This window comes from Triticum aestivum, chromosome 2B (genome assembly GCF_018294505.1).
Source record: "Triticum aestivum cultivar Chinese Spring chromosome 2B, IWGSC CS RefSeq v2.1, whole genome shotgun sequence".
Classification (NCBI taxonomy): domain Eukaryota; kingdom Viridiplantae; phylum Streptophyta; class Magnoliopsida; order Poales; family Poaceae; genus Triticum; species Triticum aestivum.
In genome coordinates, this window is record NC_057798.1 from 573,020,467 (window position 1) to 573,035,315 (window position 14,849).

Below are 14,849 nucleotides of genomic sequence, written 5' to 3' on the forward strand. Positions count from 1 at the left end.
TATGATATTATTTGTTGCTCTAGGATGAAGGCTCCACACCTTCCCTTTTCATGCAAATTTAATGATAATGAAACCTTATCTTCTTATGCTGATGGTATATATGATTACTATGATGTTGAACAAATAGAAGAATTTGTTGCTTTTAAGGCTGCTTATGAAATTGAATCTTTGTTTGAAAAGTATGAAGCTTTTGATGATGATGGTGTTTATAGGCCTGAAAATCTTGCTATACTTAGATATTGCTATGAAAATTATGAATACAATTACAATATTAATGCATTTATTGAGAAAGTCTCTGCTGTCCAAGAAGAGACTAATATTTTGCAGGAAGCTATGGAAGAAGAAATTGACGAAACCGTGAGCTCATTAGATGAAAAAAGATGACGAGGAGAGCGAAGAACAAAAGGAGGAAGAGCGGATTGATCACCCGTGCCCACCCTCTAATGAGAGTAACTCTTCAACTCATGCATTGTTTAATTCCCCTTCGTGCTTACCGAAGGATGATTGCTATGATGATTGCTATGATCCCATTGATTCTCTTGAAATACCCTTTTTTGATGATGCCTGCTATGCTTGTGGCCAAGATGCCAATATTAATTATGCTTATGGAGATGAACTTGCTATAGTTCCTTATGTTAAACATGAAATTGTTGCTATTGCACCCATGCATGATAGTCATATTATCTTTTTGAATTCTCCAAACTACACTATATCAGAGAAGTTTGTGCTTATTAAGGATTATATTGATGGGTTGCCTTTTACTACTACACATGATGATTTTGATAGATATAATATGCATGTGCTTGCTGCTCCTACTTGCAATTATTACGAGAGAGGAACCACATCTCCGCCTCTTTATGTTTCCAACACGATAGAATTGCAAGAAACTACTTATACTATGCGTTGGCCTTTACTATGTGTGCAGGAATTGTTCTTTTATGACATGACGATGCATATGAAGAGAGTTAGACTTCGTTGTTACTTGATATATGTTACTTTTTGCTCACTACTAAATTACAAATCATTGTTAATTAAAATTGGCTTTGATATACCTTGGGATCCGGGTTGATTCATTACTTGAGCACTATATGCCTAGCTTAATGGCTTTAAAGAAAGCGCTGCCAGGGAGACAACCCGGAAGTTTTAGAGAGTCATTTATTTCTATTGAGTGCTTTTATATAGTTTAAAAACGAAAAAAATAAAGAGGGGAACCTAAAACTTTTCAAAAAGGAAAGTGAAAGTGAGAAAGACAAGCATTGTTGAAGTGGGAGCTAGCCTTGAACTTTGTTCATGCTCACGGAAACTTTGTGAATCTTGATTACAGAAAATTTTCATAAAAAATAATTATCCCCTTGTATAATTCCATTTTATTATAAAAATAATATGCCAAGGTTTGCCTTTAGGATGTTTGCAATGCTTGTTGGTTTGTACGGTGCAGGACAGAAACTTTGGTCATAGTGCGTGATTTTACATTTTTAACTGGAACGTCAGTTGGTTCTGATTCCTTTTGCACTGTCTTTATATACAACTTTTTTATTTTTAATAATTTTGGTAGAATTTTTGGGGTACCATAAGTATGGTGGATGTTCAGATTGCTACAGACTGTTCTGTTTTTGACAGATTCTGTTTTTGATGCATAGTTTGCTTGTTTTGATGAATCTATCAATTTATATCAGTGGATTAAGCCATGAAAAAGTTATATTACAGTAGACACAATGCAAAAACAAAATATGAATTGGTTTGCAACAGTACTTAGAGTAGTGATTTGCTTTATTATACTAACGGTTCTTACCGAGTTTTCTGTTGAAGTTTTGTGTGGATGAAGTGTCTAAACGAGGAGGTCTCGATATGAGGAAAAGGAAGAGAGGCAAGAGCTCAAGCTTGGGGATGCCCGAGGCACCTCAAGTAAATATTCAAGGAGACTCAAGTGTCTAAGCTTGGGGATGCCCCGGAAGGCATCCCCTCTTTCTTCAACAAATATTGGTATGTTTTCGTATTCGTTTCGTTTATGCATTATGTGCAAGTCTTGGAGCGTCTTTTGCATTTAGTTTTCATTTTTATTTTATGCACCATGCTGGTATGAGATAGTCCTTGGTTGATTTATATAATGCTCATCGCACCTCACTTATATCTTTTGAGTATGGCTTTATAGAATGCTTCATGTGCTTCACTTATATCATTTGAAGTTGGATTGCCTGTTTCTCTTTACATAGAAAACCGCCATTTGTAGAATGCTCTTTTGCTTCACTTATATTTGTTAGAGCATGGGAATATATTTTGTAGAAAGAATTAAACTCTCTTGTTTCACTTATATCTTTTTAGAGAGATGACATGAATTGGTCATTCACATGGTTAGTCATAAAATCCTACATAAACTTGTAGATCGCTGAATATGATATGTGTGATTCCTTGCAATAGTTTTGCGATATAAAGATGGTGATATTAGAGTCATGCTAGTGGGTGGTTGTGGATTATAGAGACACTTGTGTTGAGGTTTGCAAGTCCCGTAGCAAGCACATATGGTAACCATTGTGTGACAAATTTGAAGCATGGGGTGTTTCTTTGATTGTCTTCCTTATGAGTGGCGGTCGGGGACGAACGATGGTCTTTTCCTACCAATCTATCCCCCTAGGGGCATGCCTAGTAGTACTTTGCTTCGAGGGCTAATAAACTTTTGCAATAAGTATATGTGTTCTTTATGACTAATGTGAGTCCATGGATTATACGCACTTTTACCTTTCCATCATTGCTAGCCTGTTCGGTACCATGCATTGCCCTTTCTCACCTTGAGAGTTGGTGCAAACTTCGCCGGTGCATCCAAACCCCGTGATATGATACGCTCTATCACACATAAACCTCCTTATATCTTCCTCAAAACAGCCACCATACCTACCTATTATGGCATTTCCATAGCCATTCCGAGATATATTGCCATGCAACTTTCCACCATTCCATTCATCATCATCATGACATACATTACTTTTGTCATATTGCCATTGCATGATTATGTAGTTGACATCATATTTGTGGCAAAGCCACCATGCATAATTTTTCATATATGTCACTCTTGATTCATTGCATCATCCCGGCACACTGCCGGAGGCATTCATATAGAGTCATATCTTGTTCTAGTTTCGAGTTGTAATTCATATGTTGTAATCAATAAAAGTGTGATGATCATCATTATTAGAGCATTGTCCCCAAAAAGAAAATAAAAGAAGAAAGGCCAAAGAAAATAAATAAAAAGGAAATAAAGAAAATAAATAAAAAGGAGCAATGTTACTATCTCTTTTTCCACACTTGTGCTTCAAAGTAGCACCATGTTCTTCATGTAGTGAGTATCATATCTTGTGCTTCAAAGTAGCACCATGTTTTTCATATAGTGAGTCTCATAGGTTGTCATTTTCATATACTAGTGGGAATTTTTCATTATAGAACTTGGCTTATATATTCCTACGATGGGCTTTCTCAAATGCCCTAGGTCTTCGTGAGCAAGCAAGTTGGATGCACACCCACTAGTTTTCTTTTGTTGAGCATTCATTTATAGCTCTAGTGCATCCGTTGCATGGCAATCCCTACTCCTCATGTTGACATCAATTTATGGGCATCTCCATAGCCCGTTGATTAGCCGCGTCGATGTGAGACTTCCTCCTTTTTTTGTCTTCTCCACATAACCTCCATCATTATATTCTATTCCACCTATAGTGCTATATCCATGGCTTGCGCTCATGTATTGCGTGAGGGTTGACAAAGTTGAAGCACGTTAAAAAGTATGAACCAATTGCTCGGCTTGTCATCGGGGTTGTGCATGATGGGGGCATTTTATGTGACGAAAATGAAGCATGGCCGAACTATATGATTTTGTAGGGATAAGCTTTCTTTGGCCTTGTTGTTTTGAAAAGACATGATTGCTTTATTGGTACGCTCGAAGTATTACTGCTTTTATGTCAAATGATAAGACTATTGCTTTGAATCACTCGTGTCTTAATATTTATGCCATGACTAGTCATATGATCAAGATTATGCTAGGTAGCATTCCACATCAAAAATTATCTTTTTTATCATTTACCTACTCGAGGACGAGCAGGAATTAAGCTTGGGGATGCTAATACGTCTCCATCGTATCTATAATTTTTTATTGTTCCATGCCAATATTCTACAACTTTCATATTCTTTTGGCAACTTTTATACTATTTTTTGGGACTAACATATTGATCCAGTGCCCAGTGCCAGTTCCTGTCTGTTGCATGTTTTATGTTTCGCAGAAACCCAATATCAAACGGAGTCCAAACGGGATAAAAATGGACGGAGAATTATTTTGAAATATTTGTGATTTTTTGGAGGAAGAATCAACGCGAAATGGTGCCCGAGGGCCATGAGAGTGGCCCACGCCACCACTCTAGGTGGGCGCGCCCCCCACTCTCGTGGGCCACCCGTAAGGCGGTTGATGCCCTTCTTTGGCCGCAAGAAAGCTATTTTTTGTAAAACGATCTGGGCAAAGGTTTCAATCCAATCGGAGTTACGGATCTCCAAATATAAAGGAAACGGTGCCAGGGCAGAATTCCAGAACGCAGAAACAAAGAGATAGATCCAATCTCAGAGGGGCTCTCGCCCCTCCCAAGCCATGGGAGCCAAGGACCAGAGGGGAAACCCTTCTCCCATCTAGGGAATAGGTCAAGGAAGAAGAAGAAGGGGGGGGGCTCTCTCCCCCTTGCTTCCGGTGGCGCCGGAGCGCTGCTGGGGGCCATCATCATCACCGCGATCTTCACCAACACCTCCGCCATCTTCAACAACATCTCCATCACCTTCCCCCATCTATATTCAGCGGTCCACTCTCCCGCAACCCGTTGTACCCTCTACTTGAACATGGTGCTTTATGCTTCATATTATTTTCCAATGATGTGTTGCCATCCTATGATGTCTGAGTAGATTTTTGTTGTCCTATCGATGATTGATGAATTGCTATGATTTGTTTGAGTTGCATGTTTTATTATTGGTGCTGTCCTATTGTGTCCACCGTGTCGCGCAAGCGTGAGGGATTCCCGTTGTAGGGTTTGCAATATGTTTATGATTTGCTTATGGTGGGTGGCGTGAGTGACAGAAGCACAGACCCGAGTAAGTAGGTTGTTTGCGTATGGGATAAAGGGGACTTGATACTTTAATTCTATGGTTGGGTTTTACCTTAATGAATCTTTAGTATTTGCGGATGCTTGCTAGAGTTCCAATCATAAGTGCATATGATCCAAGTAGAGAAAGTATGTTAGCTTATTCCTCTCCCTCAAATAGAATTGCATTAGTGATTACTGGCCTAGTAACATAGTCAATTGCTTAGGGACAATTTCACAACTCCTACCACCACTTTTCCACACTCGCTATATTTACTTTATTGCATCTTTATCTAAACATCCCCTACTCTTTATTTGCGTGCTCTTTATTATCTTGCAAACCTATCCAACAACACCTATAAAGTACTTCTAGTTTCATACTTGTTCTAGGTAAAGCGAACGTCAAGCGTGCGTAGAGTCGTATCAGTGGCCGATAGGACTTGAGAGAGTATTTGTTCTACCTTTAGCTCCTCGTTGGGTTCGACACTCTTACTTATCGAAAGAGGCTACAACTATCCCGTATACTTGCGGGTTATCAGGAGTCCATCTCCCTTGGCTATCCTAGTGAGCCAATGGCACTTCCCTGTGGTGTGGTTGGACGGCTTCGCGCCACTATGGAACTTGCAGGGTGCATCTAGGGTCTACTCATAAGAGAAAGCGGGCAACCAATTGGCTTTCCGCCCTTCTGACGCTTGGGTGCTGGCTGCCCTCCGGGTCCTGGTCCTCGACTGTCGCCACCTGCCGGCTGGGTGGCCTTCCGCTTATTGTCGCTTGGATGCTGTCGCCGACTAGTATCACCAGCCGGAGTCCGAGGAGCCTGAGGTGCCACCTTGCCGGACGCATCAATTAGGATTTCCGCCTTCATGAAGGAGTCGGCCGTGGCGTGCTTGTCGGTGATGATTAGCAGTTCATGGAGTGTCGCAGGCTTGTCACAAAGAAGTCGGTGCTTGAGGAGGGTGCCTTCTCGGCACCCGGCGGTGAAGTACTCGATGGCCTGCACCTCGTGCACGCCTTCGCAGGAGTTGCGCAGCTCGACCCAGTGCGTGATATAGTCGCGAGTCGATTTGCTGGGCCCTTGGATGCACAAGGATAGCTGTCGGGGCTTGGGAGGCCGCTTGTACGTGCTGGTGAAGTTGCGGATGAAGGCTTCAGTGAAATCAACCCAGCTGTTGATGCTGCGGGGCTTCATGCTATTAAGCCACGTCTGAGCTGTGCCTTGAAGCATGAGCGGGACGTACTTCACAGCAACGCGCTTGTTGCCGTTCACTATGCTGATGGCCGTGGAGTAGTCGACCAGCCAGTCCTCCGGCTTCATGGAGCCGGTGTACTTGGGCGTATCTCGCGGGAGGGTGAACCCTTTGGGGAAGGGCTCGTCTAGGATTCGTGGGTCGAAACAAGGCGGGCCCAATGCGTATTCTTCTTCTAGCGCTAGAGATCGGTTGAGGTGGTCGATCCGATGGCGGGCGTCATTCTCTCCGACTCCCTCTCAGCGACCAAGGCGGTCTCCGAGTGTTGGGTGTGTGACAGGTGGCGGAGTGGGATGCCTCGCTCCACGAGGCGGAGGAGGAGGCGGGTCGCCTTGCCGCTCCACCGCTCGGGGGTGTCCATCTTCGTCACGCTCGATGGAGAGGCGAGTCCGGCTACGGCTGGCAGCCGGCTCATTGCCTCTTCTTCCACGGGAGCCACCAGTCAGCGTCCGGGATGTCGCGCCATGGTCCTGGCGAGGGGGCGGTTCATCGTTCCGTTGGGCGGGCACTCCAGCGTGGCAGCCGGCTTTGTGCTGCGCGACAGCCGCGTCTAGGAGCTGCTGGACCCGCTCCGTCATGTGGTGACGCTCGTCGCCCTCATAATTGTCCAGCTCATCCATCACCGCCTGGACGGCCCGGATGTTCTCTGCAAGCGTGGCGTAGATGGGGTGTTCCGCCCCGAACATGCTGGCGATGGTCGCGCCACGCTGCTGGATCGAGCCGATGCAGCTGGGCCCCTCAGGAACCAGCATGCCACCAACGGCCCGGTCCATCTCGTGCCGGTAGGCGTTCGAGAGGCGTCGCACGCTGGCCAGTCGGCCAGCGCTCTCGAGGAGCTGGACGTGGCGTGCTTCCAGCGTCTCAGCGTCTGCGTCTTCTGGGATCGGCGCCGACAGGTCTCGCAGCGCCACATCGAGTGGGTCTCGAGCACCTCTGTTCGAGCGCTCGCCGCTGTCAATGACAAGCACCTCCGTAACGGTGCTCCCACCGTTGTGCTCACGAGGAGGCGGCTCGTCGTAAACCACCATGTTGGTGGGGAACGCGTCAAGCGACGCCGTGTCGGAGTCGACGATCATCGGGTCAGTGGAGCCAACAGACTCCAGGTCCATAGCAGGCTCGCTGGTGACATGAAGCTGGTCGAGGAGGCTGACGAGACGGCTTTCTGGGCAGCCAGTGCTCACGTCGGAGGCCGGCTCATCGGAGAGGTGAATCTCGCCAACAAGGTCGGCGAGGCAGCTCGCCGTGCAGGCGATCTCCACGCCGTGCAGCGTGTCGAGGCTGACTTCGTCGGGTGTGTTGGGCTGGCTTCACTCGCCAGGAAGGAACAAAGTTCCCTTCCAGAGCAGGTCTCCGGGAGACGGTGCACCTAGCCCCAAGGTGGGCACCAAATGTCGGGGGTTGGGTGCGACATATGCCAAAGGATGGATTATCATGGTGGAAGCGAGTAGAACATCGCCGGTGCCTGGAAGCGGGCTAAGGCGTAGACATGCACGCCGACGCACTTTACCCAGGTTCGGGGCTCTCCTAGGATATAACACCCCTAGTCCTGCTCTGCGGGGTCTCCGCGTGATCACTAAAGCACAAGTGATACAATGGTGCTCCTTGAGATGTGTGCTAGAGGCAGAAGAAGGCAAGGCTAGCTCTCTTCATGCTCTAGGGGAGTGGCTAGTTCTTATGGAGTGGGAACCCTTTGCATGGGTGCCCTGGAGGGTTTATATAGGCCTACCCCCCCGGGGTACAACGGTAATCTGGCCGAGTGCTAGACCCGGCTGTCAGTGTCTCTGGTCTCCGGCTTCTCCACCGACTACTGGGGCCTGCCGCCTGGTGGGCCCCGCCGACTGGTCCGGTACGGAGCCGACAGGCCGCTCCCGCCGCTGGTGGGTCTGGTTGGTGGTTGTTTACTGTAGCCGTGCTGCTAATGATGCAAGCTTGGTCAGCTGAGTGTGGCTACAGTCCCGCCGCCTGGCGGGAGATCACTGTAGCCACACCTTGTCTCATCAGGTTAATGACGCGCTGACTTCAAGGGAGGGAACGACCACCTGCTGCAGGCCGGTCTCCCCCAAGTCTGACTGGTCCGACATCCGCCGTCTTCCGGGCTGTCACTGTCTGATAGGGCCCGCAGCCCGCAAGCCGTACCGACAGGTCATCGTGGGGAACAGGGCTCCGCTCGTCTGGAGTGACGTCAAGGGGGGAGTGGCAACAGTGTCGCGCCGTGCGGAGATCTCCGCCTGTACGGGGCACTGTGGCCACGCCAAGCCCAAGATTCGGGGGTGAGGTACTTCACTGTAGCCACGCCATGTCTTGTCCTCTTGATGGGGGTGCAGACTCTGAGGGTGCCAGTTGGCCGCCTGCACGACGTCGTCCTCTCTAGAGGCCAGCTGACTAGAGCTGGCCGCTCTTGGTGCCGTCTGCTGGTGGTTGGCTGTCCTCCGGTGGCCGGCTGTTGAGCCAGCCGGCCTCCGGAAGGCGGAGCTTTAGTTTGGGGTATCACGGGGCGAAGCCGGCCCGAAGTTTTGATAGGTTCAGGGACTCGGGTGAGGCTACCTGTGGCCCATTACTCCGACAATATCACTCGGTAAGGACATTTCTAACCGATCTTCTAATAATAGCGGAGGATTCGGCGGAGTAAGCCTTTAGTTTAAGTATTTTTACTCCACTAAGTTTTCGTCTGACCTAACCGATTTCTTTAATTTTTTTCATTGCATTTCATTTTCGGCCACCGAAACACATTACTTTATTTCATTTTGATACATTGAAGTACAAATTCACCAATTCTTCGCTACAAGAGCAAACCCAAAGACAAACAAAAGCCACAATGAGACACTCCAAAAGATATTCAACTTCCATAACTGCTCCCACTAGTTGGATTAATATCTTCTCCATGTCTTCATTATTGATTCTCTCTATTGGCTTCTTCGAGCTTGCACACTTCTTTTTTCTTCAATTTTAAAGAATTCGACGTTGCTTCGCATCTAATCTCATCTCTAGCCTCTATTCTAGCAACGAGTGCACGGACATCTATCAAATTTCGTGCTATCAGTAGATCGATGTAATCTTCTTCCCAATACCAAAATTTGCATCCATCCTACACACAAATTTGAGCAAACAATGAGCTACCGAAATTGCGCAGAATCCGGTGAACAACCGAATCAAAAGAAGCACATACCCATCTATTTTTGCATTTGAAGAATACCCATCCGTTCCAACATGGTAGAAACTACGCGCACCATCTGTCGCGGACAGTCATTGCACTTTATGACCAGCAACGGTGAGCCGACGAGCCACTGGGCCAGCGTCGAGCCTGGGCGACGGCCCGATGTGTCTTTGCCGGTGAACCGCCGACGGGAGAGATCCAAGCGACCAAAGGGGGATTCAATACCTGCATGCGGCGCGGAGGCGTTGTCGGGGCTGTGTTGTCCGGTACTCGGCCAATCCTTGGCAAGGCGCAATCGCCGGCGACCGGATGCGCCAAATCCGACGGCGGCGGCGGCCGCAGATCTACCGATTGTGCGCCGGTGATGGGGCAAGAGAGGCACAGATTCGGGCGATCAAGGACCGCGGCGGAGCCTACGGAGCGTCCGTGTGCGGTGGCCGGCGAGGGGGGTCAAAGGGACGGCGTCGGCGTAGATGCGGCGCAGGATGGGGTTGTGGAGGCTACAGGGATCGAGGCTATAGCGATGGAGTAAATATAAGAAGGTGGGGATTTGAGGATAATTTATCCTCCACTAACACTGATTGGGGATTGGCTAGGTGCCGGTTAGAACAATAAAATTAAATTTGTGCTCCTCTAACCGATCCAAAGAATTAGTCCAGGTTAAAGCAGTAAAATCAAATTCGTACTCCTCTAACCAGCCCAAGAAATTGGTGCAGGATAGAGGAGTAAAATCAAATTTGTATTCGTCTAATCAGCTATAGGATCGGTTAGAAATGTCGTAAGTACTTTCGCATGGGCATCCAGAATGTGTGATATGCTCCCGCCGAAGTTCTTCAACAAATATATTTGTTCTCCCATGGGAAAAAAAATGCATAGCCTTTTTTCTACCCTACCCAAATGATAAGCGCCACGAAGTAACACCATGCTGATATTTTTACACTAAAATTTGGCATAAAAGATACCCTAAAAGAAATTGAAACTTACCAACGAAACAAATGCCTCTCAACTAAAGTTTTCATTGTCTTGTAACTAAACTTGTTATTAAAAACGCCAGGATGAAATTGCCTCGTGCCACACGTGTAGCATTTATCGGAGTCATTTTTTTATATAGACTGCACCAGAAACAAGAATCTGCTGTGTATGTATGCATCTATCGACTCGCTTACTATTTTTAGGGGCGCATGACTCCGTGTGAGCAACGACTTGACCACTCAAGAAGATCCGGTCGACAGTCCGACGTAAAAACGACCCCAACGGCCCAAAATTCTTTCTTTGCGTCTCGCATGCCTGCGACGGTGTGCCGTGAATTCCACTCTGCTTTCGCTCCTGCCTCGTGGTGAAACTGTCGGAGTCGAAGGCTAAACAGACTGAACGAACGACCACGGCCAGAGTCGCCCATCGGTTTTCGCTTGTGGGGGTCGGGGGCTAAAATGACGCGCACGTGCAATTTGGCTGGACCGGATCGAGTAATCCAAAAATTCGGAAGCAGCCTACTGGACTGAATCTGAACGGGAGACCAGCCACATGTCACAGTCGAGAGAGTCTTCAGTGCAGTGCAGTCGCAGCACCACTGAAATTCTTTGCACTTACCGATACACATAATCCCAATTTCCAACTTTGAAAATGAGAAGAGAACATTACCCCAATTTCTAGCGTACAGTGGTCTAGGAAATCATTCTAGAGTTTCCACTGAGCACACTCAAGTGAAGTGTGCACTAAGAAAGTGAGAATGCATCTTCACACGGCGGCAGCGCATAGTTACTCGCTCGCGAATTTACTCACTTGCGAATGGAATAGCTGGGAAGACAACCACCCAATTTTTGTAGATCAGTGGTGCTTGCTAAAGGAAGAAAATACTCTTGACTGACGGACCGCCTGGCAGGACTGACCGGCGGACTGTCTCATTTTAAACACAACTGTTCCTCCCAGCAAATTGATATCATAATGTCTGCAAAACAACATGAAAGCGTCAAATTGCATTAGAAAATACTGAAGGTCACGAGTTCAATCAAAACCATATGACCATGTGCGGCCCTGAATTTTAATAGGATATGTGGGGTTCATAGCACCCAGAAGATAACAACTCCTGGTGGATAGCAGAACGCCACTCGCATTTTTTGGAGAGAAACAATCCAAGCTACTCTGTCAAAGCAAGGACCGTGTAACTGTTTTCTAAGGTTTCTTTTCTTGTAGATTTACACCAGTAGTAGATGGTGTAAGTTCCCCGCAAAAGGGCAAAAAAACTAAATGGTGTAAGCAGCCGCCCCGCTTGTTTTAAATGTTCCAATGTCGACAAAGGGCCTTCAGATCTCCAAGTACAGCGTTTCTGGCACCAATTAGGCAAAGCTGCCTTCAGCAACCCGCTGTAGAATGCAGCAGCCAGCAGCAGACCCCGCCTTCCAGCTCCACACCCCACACCAACCCACCCACCATGCCCCGCTCCTCTCCCTATTTAACCCGTCTTCTGCCTCCATTCCTCTCCAAGAAGAGCCACAGCTTCTTCTCCAATTTGAGCTCCTCTTCAGCGCCACTCCGACCTCCAGAATCCACCACCACTTCCAGAATTCATCCAGAATCACAGATACGCATACACCTGCCCGGCTTCAAGCTTCCTTGCTTTAGCACTTCTTTGCATATCTCGATGGAGTGCGAGAACGGGCACGTTGCCGCCAACGGCGATGGCCTGTGCGTGGCGCAGCCGGCGCGGGCCGACCCGCTCAACTGGGGGAAGGCGGCGGAGGAGCTGTCCGGTAGCCATTTGGATGCCGTGAAGCGGATGGTCGAGGAGTACCGTAAGCCGGCCTGACCATTGCCATGGTCGCCGCGGTGGCTGCCGGCAGCGACACCAGGGTGGAGCTCGACGAGTCCGCTCGCGGCCGCGTCAAGGAGAGCAGCGACTGGGTCATGAACAGCATGATGAACGGCACCGACAGCTACGGTGTCACCACAGGCTTCGGCGCCACCTCTCACCGGAGGACCAAGGAGGGCGGCGCTCTCCAGAGGGAGCTCATTAGGTGCGAATTAAACCACGAACAAGTTATAATACACATGTTGATCATCTCTGTCTGTGAGTTATGGAAGACTTATTTTTTTTCGCGTGTTGCTTGTCTGTTCAGATTCCTTAACGCTGGAGCCTTCGGCAACGGCAGCGACGGCCACGTTCTGCCTGCTGCGGCGACGAGGGCAGCCATGCTCGTGCGTGTCAACACCCTGCTTCAGGGATATTCTGGCATCCGCTTCGAGATCCTTGAGACGATCGCCACGCTCCTCAACGCCAACGTGACACCATGCCTACCACTTAGAGGCACCATCACCGCGTCTGGTGACCTGGTCCCGCTTTCCTATATTGCGGGACTGGTAACGGGCCGCCCAAACTCCATGGCCACGGCTCCGGATGGCACCAAGGTTAACGCGGCGGAGGCATTTAAGATTGCCGGCATCCAGCATGGCTTCTTCGAGCTGCAGCCCAAGGAAGGCCTTGCTATGGTGAACGGCACAGCAGTGGGCTCGGGGCTTGCATCCATGGTGCTTTTCGAGGCTAACATCCTTAGCCTTCTTGCCGAGGTCCTTTCGGTTGTCTTCTGTGAGGTCATGCACGGCAAGCCGGAGTACACCGACCACTTGACCCATAAGTTGAAGCACCACCCTAGACAGATTGAGGCTGCCGCCATCATGGAGCACATACTTGAAGGCAGCTCCTACATGATGCTTGCTAAGAAGCTCGGCGAGCTCGACCCATTGATGAAGCCAAAGCAAGATAGATATGCACTCCGCACCTCACCGCAGTGGCTCGGTCCTCAGATTGAGGTCATCCGTGCTGCCACCAAGTCCATTGAACGAGAGATCAACTCCGTCAACGACAACCTACTCATCGACGTCTCTCGCGGCAAGGCTATCCATGGTGGAAACTTCCAGGGCACACCAATCGGTGTGTCTATGGACAACACCAGGCTTGCCATTGCTGCAATTGGCAAGCTCATGTTTGCCCAATTCTCGGAGTTGGTGAACGACTTGTACAACAACGGTCTTCCTTCCAACCTCTCTGGTGGGCACAACCCGAGCTTGGACTATGGCTTCAAGGGTGCCGAGATTGCCATGGCCTCGTACTGCTCCGAGCTCCAGTTCTTGGGCAACCCTGTGACCAACCATGTCCAGAGCGCAGAGCAGCACAACCAAGATGTCAACTCTCTTGGCCTCATCTCCTCAAGGAAGACTGCCGAGGCCATTGACATACTGAAGCTCATGTCCTCGACATTCTTGGTCGCGTTGTGCCAGGCTATCGACCTCCGCCACCTTGAGGAGAATGTCAAGAAAGCAGTGAAGAGTTGTGTGAAGACTGTGGCTAGGAAGACACTGAGCACCAACAACAATGGTCATCTCCACAATGCGCGCTTCTGTGAGAAGGACTTGCTGCTCACAATCGACCGTGAGCGGTGTTCGCTTACGCGGATGACCCCTGCAGCGTCAACTACCCACTGATGCAGAAGATGCGTGCAGTTCTCGTGGAGCATGCCTTGGCCAATGGTGAGGCTGAGCGCGATGTGGAGACATCAGTGTTTGCTAAACTTGCCATATTTGAACAGGAGCTCCGTGCAGTGCTTCCAAAGGAGGTTGAGGCTGCCCGAAGTGCCGTGGAGAACGGTACTGCTACACAACAAAACCGTATCACCGAATGTCGATCATACCCTCTCTACCGATTCGTGCGCAAGGAGCTTGGAACTGGGTATTTGACCGGGGAGAAGACTAGGTCTCCCGGCGAAGAGGTGGACAAGGTGTTCGTTGCTATGAACCAGGGGAAGCACATTGACGCACTACTTGAGTGTCTCAAGGGGTGGAACGGTGAGCCCCTACCTGTCTGCTCAGGATCAAGAACTTGAAGAGAAGATAGAGTGCTTCAAAGTTCAGAAGGCTTCAGATGTTCTTAGCTGATAAGTGATAATACTTTTTTTCATTGGATTTTCTTAGAAGTCGATGTTTTGTAATGTTATTACAAAGCTACTAGGTTGTTGCCAAAAATTGCAATTGCATGCTTTGGTAGCGATAGGTAGCCAATAGAACTACTGTCATGTAAGTTAAAAGGGGCACAATATGTGATAAATATTCATGATAAATTTACTTGTCCCTTTTTTGAGATCAATGGTCTAGTGGTCTTGAGACAACTTGGAACAATGCAAAGAATCTATTGTGCTTTCTTAATTGCAAATAATCTATTGTTGGCATGTTATATGGTGTGTGGAAAAGATGCATCAACATAGACCGCGGACAAGAAAGATAAAATAGTTCCCACATAATCACTAGTCAGTTATATCTCTATAGTGGTTGTTCCATCAACACGATGTGATG

At 48.2% G+C, this 14,849-nt stretch overlaps 1 pseudogene; it reads left to right on the forward strand.

Moving 5' to 3' along the window:
* The first annotated feature begins 11,977 nt into the window (after positions 1–11,977).
* On the forward strand, positions 11,978–14,637 carry LOC123046105 (phenylalanine ammonia-lyase-like; annotated as a pseudogene).
* The last annotated feature ends 212 nt before the right edge of the window (positions 14,638–14,849 follow it).